We start from the raw sequence: 6201 nt of genomic DNA on the forward strand, positions 1-6201 counted from the left end.
ATTGATTGGAGTTGTAATTAATCTAATATGAGAAGGAAATAGCGTCACCTTTTGACTTTTTGTAGCGACAGAACAGGAGCAGAAAAACAAGGAGTAAAATTCCACAAATCAGTCCAACGACCAGCAGAAGAAGAAACGAAGAGCGTTCAGCTCCGGAAACTTCTGTAAAAAAAGTGTTGATAGGATTTAGCTGCGCTGAAGGGAACAAAGAACAATCGGCTGCTACTGCTTCTACGAATGAAACCTGAAAATATGAAACGTGTCGCTGCCAAACTGACTCTTCTGTTGGGTATTAACACTTTTAGAGGTTTTCCTCTGAATTCAACACTGCCACTGTTGGCCAGCAGTTCTTACACACCTACTCATTGAATATGAATGGATCTTACCCTGAATCATTATCAATTAAATAATATTATCCATCTATTTTCTGCACCCGCTTAATCTAATTTAGTTGCAGATTGTTATTATTAAATAACAACTTGATGCTAGCAGCTGCAGCCCCGCCTGCAATCATTTATTTTCATGTCGTTATTGAAGGTGATTGTTCTGTTACCTCGAGATAATAAACTTTAGTTTCTGCGTGAAAAGTTACTTTATCTCATTTGGACAAGAAATCTGCCTTTTTTGTTCCTCATGAGAAAGTTGGTTTTGTTGTTCCCGTGTTAACACCCTATTTAACGGTTTATTATCTCAGGCGTCACACTTGGAGAGGATCTACAGCTTTAAGTCAAAGCACACGAACATAATTCTGTGTCCCACTGACAGGAAAACAAACTTTAGGCCAAATTAATAAAATATATTAACTTGTCTTCTTGAGAAAACAAGCTTTATTATGGAGATAACAACATAAATGTATCCATTATCACAGCTAAACGAGCTGCGATAACTTTAGATTAAATAATTACCTCCTGATCTCAGGATAATGATATTAGAAAATGTTTTAAGCATGACTTCTCTGGGGTTCTGTATGATGCAGAAAACTTGTTAAACTAACCCATTTTATTGATGCTGATCGGATCGCTGAACTCTGTGAAGTAATCTGGTTTTCCTCTTCCTCCTCTGCACCTGTACGGTCCTTCCTGTGAGACGCTAATCTGTCCATTTGAATGGAAAACAGCTTCTTGTTCGGTCAGAGGTTCAAAGGAATTCACATCTCTGTACCAGTAATACTTCCAACCAGATGATGATGATGGGTTCACAGAGCAGGTCAGGGTCGCTCTTCCTCCTGGTGCAATGTCTCTGATGTCAGCACTCAGTTGGGCCTTCGGTTTACCTGATAGGTTTAGGATAAAGATGTAATCACTGTTAAAACTCTATGCTGCAGCAGATGACCCGATGCCACAGGCCTGATTTCTGCTGACCTACAGTTCATCGAGCAGCTTGTTGTCAGGTTCACCAACGTTTCAGTTTACAACAAACACAAAGGGTCCCAGCTGTGTTGATGCTGATGCATTCACTGTCATCCACTCAGTGCTCTTATAACCCCCCCTCATGACTGGGGTGATCGAGGCAGGGAAAAGTAAAATGACAGAGACGAAAATAGATAAAATGTTGGTGCATACTTGAAATTAAAGTGTACTATATACAGTATAACTGGATGAGAATCGATATCGATAATGGAACCAGAATTGCTCAATTCTTAACAATTCCCATCCCTGTATGATATCAATCGTTTATTTCCACTAAAGTTGTGGAAAAGTAAACCAGCATTGACATATTTCTTGGCCGAACATTAATTTCATGGAGAAGCTTCTTTCTGATCAGCAGCTCTGCAAATTGTTATTGTTATTGTTATTGACTAAAGATGTAACAGACATTATATTATAGGACAAAAACATCAAACTATGGACCCTGGACATAACACACAACAAACATAACTTACGTGATACTGACAGAGAGATGGATTCGCTCCACTTTGTTGAAGAATACCGATCATCTCTGAGTCTACACTGGCACATGTAGTCTCCACTTCTGGACTCAGAAGCATAAAATATCCAGAACTTATCGCTTGTTGTCTCTACAGTTCCCTGGGATCTTCTCCATTCACACACCCACATCATGGTTTCTCCTCCCTGGACCTCACATGTCAGTCTGATCCTCTCATCAGTGAATATCTGAGGCCACTTGGGTTGACGTGTTACAGCAACCTGGTTGGAAACTTTTTCCACCACATGAGAACAATTGAGATAGAAACAGAAACGTGAAATTTGAGAAAACGTAACATTGTCATTTTCAGCATAATTTTTGTATGATTACAGAGAAATTGAATCATTGAACTCACAGGTTATGAAAACAGAGCTTTCATCACTTATATGAGTGAAGACGGCTGGTTCTCCTCTGAGTCCTCTGCATCTGTAGATGCCTCCTTGTGAGACACGGATAACGCTGTTTTGTTCATTATTTATCCTGACTTCAGAGGTGTCTGACGTGCGTCTGAACCACTCGTACTTCCAGCCTTCAGAGCTCTCCACAGAGCAGCTCAGCGTCACGCTGCCTCCTACTGGTATGGTTGTTGTTCCTGCTGTCAGACGGGCCTGTGGTTTATCTGTTGTCAGAGACACAAACACATATAGAACATATTACCAATGTTTTTCGCTCAGGTCAAGTTAAGTTTCAGTACAACATGACAGCGATGAGTCATTGTCAGTAAGGTGTGGAAGTTCATATTATGAATATGAATGAATGTCCATTTGACTGGATGAAAGGTTGATTAGAAATAGGCGGAAGGTTATTTAATTAATTTGATTGAATTTTGTAACCCTTTGTTAGGAGTCATTTTTATGTTACTGTCGCTTTAAGAAAACAGGTCTTTAGCACACACAGGCTTTTGGAGGAAGTAATAAAGGACTGAGCGACAGTTTTCTATCCACAGTGCCTTTTCTGATGAGAAACCTTGATTTGGAATACGTCTGTAACCTAGGAAACTTTGGAATAAATACATTTTGTTAAATCGTTTACACCGTTTTTGTTTTCCATTCAGTGAAGTTACACAAGTTAACCTGGTTTAAAGCCTCACCTCCCACAATGCTCATAGTAATATTTCAGGAACTATCACCCGTCTGTGAGATATGCTGCAATAAAGGCTTTCGTTCAACTAAAATTCCTAAAGAGTTTTCATCAGCATTTATTTTACATGTTACTGTAACACTGTTAAACTCATAGATACTTAATCTATCCTTGTTTGTTTATAGCCTGAGAAATCAAATGTTTTAATGGACACTCGTGTTTCTCAGGAAACTCTCAGGCTGTGGAACGCTTTTATCAATCAAACCTCAGATCTTAAACCAAGCAGTGAGCATTTGAACGTGCCTCATGGTTGCTGTTGTTCATAGTAAACTTAATATGGACAAAAACACTTACCTGATACGTTTATATTAACAGCTTCACTGCACTCTGTTTCATGTGAGCTACTCAAACCACAACACTTGTAGTCGCCGCTGAAGCTTTTATCCAAAGGTTGTAATGTGTAGCGTGGATGTGGGCTGTAAATAACATCTTCCCCATTCCTGGTGATTCTGTAACCCCAGTCAGTGCCTTCTTCATCTATCTTACATGTGAAATTCACAGACTCTCCAGTGAAAAAAGTTGACCAGTTGGGGTTGATGGTTAGAACAGCATCTGAAACACAACAGAAATATTCATACAATGAAACAGAGCAGCCATATGAAATAAAATCACCTCTAAAATCTGCAACATGTGTGTCGGTGCACATTAAAACAACCTGAAAAGATATAAAACACTGAAGAAAACATGGCTGAGAGGAATAAAGCGAATCATTCTGACTGAACATAACGAGGAAAAGTGAGTTTACCTTCAGCATGTCCACCGTAGAGGAGTGAGTTCAACACTAAGATAATGAATACAACGTCAGACATGATCAAAATGTCAAACTTTTCAATTTAAATTCATCAGACCACTATCACAGACTAACAACAGCACAGTGCGTCTCCTCCTCTCATCCAGCGCCGACACTCTGCTGTTCTGTTTGACAGACAAACTCTCTTTAACTTGAAAGTTTCATCATACATTTACTGACAGTTCTTTTTCTGTCGGATGAGTTCATCCTCCCTTCCTTCTTCTTCAGAAAACTCTCCCCAGAGCGGCGAGTTTAACCACAGAACACTTCAACACATCCTCACTCACTCAAAATACGCACCAAAGTGACACTCGTGGAAAAATACAAAAGATGACACATTCACGGACGGTTATTTTAAGTAATCATTTGCACCAAGTGCATGTTGCAGCAGAAAGGGCTCACTTCCAGATGCATGACTTTATCCATCTAACATGCAGAAATATGTAAAATATGGCAGCAATTTATTTTATACAGAAAACAAATCAAGCCCAGAGTTTAAACTTCTCAGAGATCTTGATCTGCTGTACATCTGAATAAGAATAAGCAGCACTTTCATTCATTTCCCTGCACAAACGCACCTTTTCTGCAGAACTCACACCTCTGCAGCAGGTATGAGTCACAAGAATATTTTTATACCTCCGGTCTAGTGACTGCAAATGGACAAACATGCCAAATACACACGCACATGATAAGAAATAAACTAAATATAGAGCCAGCTATACATCCATCCATCATATTGCACTTATCTCAGGCTGGGTTGGGGAGGCAACAGGTTCTCGAGAGAAACCCCAGCTCTCCAAAGTGTTCCCAGTCCAGTTGGGACACTCTCCGGCCACTTCATCAGGTACAGCTGCTACTAAAAGGTTGGACCCACTTTTGCCGTCAGAACTGCATTAATTCTTCGTGGCACACTTTCAACAAGGTGTTGGAAACATTCCTCAGAGATTTTGCTCCATATTGACACGACAGCATCGCACAGTTGCTGCAGATCTGTCGGCTGCATATCTATGATGGGACTCTCCCGTTCCACCACATCCCAAAGGTGCTCCGTTGGATTGAGATCTGGTGACTGGAGGCCATTGGAGGATGGATAGATAGATGGCGAGGAGATATGTTGACTGATTTTGCTATCATGAGATATGCTACAACTAAGAAGAAGTCCGACAACGCCTCCCAAGGAAATGTTCTGCTATGTGGATTTCCTTTACAGCACCCAGGTTTGCTCACCCAAGCAGGAGACGAGAATCCATTTCCCAATACAAATATTTATTTATGGACACAACAAGAAATGTAAAAGTATGACCAATTAAAAATACAGTCCTTGGTGTGGATCGGCCCACCAGCGGTGCAGGTTTTAGATGTTTCCCTGCTTCAACACACCTGATTTAGATTAAATGGACTCTTCTAAAGCCAGCTAATGGCACATTGATTTGAATTAGGTGTGTTGACGGAGGGAATCATGTAAAACCTACAGGACTTGGGCCCTCAAGGACTGGAGATGGCCATCCTTGACCTAAAGAATGCAGAATAAAAGGGAGTGACAGGTCAGAGGGTTTTCCAGAACATCAATATAAACCAAGATCTTATATCCAACACAGTTACTCTGCAAATCTAAATCCCACTCACATGTTAAAATGAATAAAAAGAACTCCCTACTGCACACAGGCAATGGCCAGTTATGAGCCAACCAAACAAGTTCCTCAGGATAAGGGAGGCAAATCGAATTAGAACAAAAAGCAAAAGGCAAAACAGTAGCCGAGTTCCAGCTAAGGTATCAGCTCAGCTTCACAGGTGTCGGCCACAGTGGCAGCAGGGTTAGCTGCGCCAGAAGGCCTCAATCCAGGCTTACAGATCCAATCAGGCAAGTCCTTGCTGGCTCCAGTGAGAGAAAGAGCTCAACCAGCTAACCTAAGGCCTGGAAACACACACTTTGCACAATACCATGAAGAATGAGGGACGTACCAGCAGTAATCCACCACTAGTCAAGTGAGGGCCTTCACCAAAACAAGCTGTAAAAAGAAACCGCTACAATGAGCAAATTTACTTCAGTTTACAAAAAGAACAGAGCTGCAGGAGCAGCAAACCAAACCTGCATCAGTGTCAGACAACCAGGAAGAGGGCAGAGACTAGAGCTGAGAGCACACCTACCTTCTGCAGCCACAGCCTGCTTATATAGCGTTTGAGTGGCAGGTTGCCAAGTGTCATGCAATTGAAGGGGCCAGTTAACTAAAGGGGCCAGTTAACTAAAGGGGCCAGTTAACTAAAAGAGGCCAGTTTACGTTTACACATTTAGCAGACGCTTTTATCCAAAGCGACTTACAGGTAGGCATGTAGGGTAAGGGGGG

The sequence above is a fragment of the Leuresthes tenuis genome, unplaced genomic scaffold, assembly GCF_036924035.1.
Source record: "Leuresthes tenuis unplaced genomic scaffold, fLeuTen1.0.hap1 SCAF_22, whole genome shotgun sequence".
In the NCBI taxonomy this organism is placed as follows: Eukaryota; Metazoa; Chordata; class Actinopteri; order Atheriniformes; family Atherinopsidae; genus Leuresthes; species Leuresthes tenuis.